Raw genomic sequence first — 876 nt, forward strand, 5'->3', positions numbered from 1 at the left:
GATTTGATTTTCTCTGAAAGAAAGTGTTAATACTGCAGTTACATCAGATGTCAATGTCAGCATCAAGTCTACCCAGAGAAAATGAAATTCAGAACTAAACAATTCTGTCATAGACCTAGGAAATGCGATATAGGAAATCTGGATAATTTTGTGAATTTATGTAACTGCTGTTTTGTAAGGTGCTTTTTATAAACTGAATTCTAAAGTGAAAGAAAAGCAAAACACATCATTTAAAAATTAATGTTTGGCTGCATACCAGGGGAAATTTTCATGGAATTATAAGTTACTTTATTTTTGTGAGCTCTCACTTATGTAGAATTACATTTTTATTTCATTTATGTTTCACTCGCTTAAACCTAACCAGGCATCATCTAGCCAAGTCTTTTTTAAAAACTAACTCAGCCACTTTAATTTTTTTAGAGAATAAAAATATAAACACTTCACAAATTTGTGTGTCATCTTTGCACAGAAGCCATGCTGATCTTCTCTACTCTTCTCATTCCAATGTCACTATATGTACTACCAAAGCAAGTCCTGAATCTTTTTATTTATTTATTTTTAATAAAAGGCTATCTGGGGTCAATATACCCCATGGTTCAAGAGCTATGTGAGAGGGCTGTAGACTAAAGGGGACCAGTGAGTCTCATCAGCATAATAATTTGGGGCATTACCCCATACGGCCATCAGATTAGAAAATAAAATTACTCAATTCATAAAGATGAGTTTTTTGCCACTGAAAGTTTATGTGATAAAGCAATATGCTGAGGGAAAATGTTGACTTTTAGATGGATTTTAGTTATGTAAATGGATTTAGCTACTTCATATGAGGGAATTGTCCCCTACTTAGTCAATTAATATCAGTAAACAGATTACTTG

The 876-nt window shown here is 32.6% G+C and overlaps 1 non-coding gene across 1 annotated transcript; it reads right to left on the minus strand.

Annotated features, from left to right (window-relative positions):
- Positions 1-424: 424 nt before the first annotated feature.
- On the minus strand, positions 425-535 carry LOC139079979 (U6 spliceosomal RNA). The gene has a single exon (XR_011534075.1). It is a non-coding gene; the product is annotated as a U6 spliceosomal RNA (small nuclear RNA).
- Positions 536-876: the final 341 nt, after the last annotated feature.

The sequence above is a fragment of the Equus przewalskii genome, chromosome 27 (assembly GCF_037783145.1).
Source record: "Equus przewalskii isolate Varuska chromosome 27, EquPr2, whole genome shotgun sequence".
Lineage (NCBI taxonomy): Eukaryota > Metazoa > Chordata > Mammalia > Perissodactyla > Equidae > Equus > Equus przewalskii.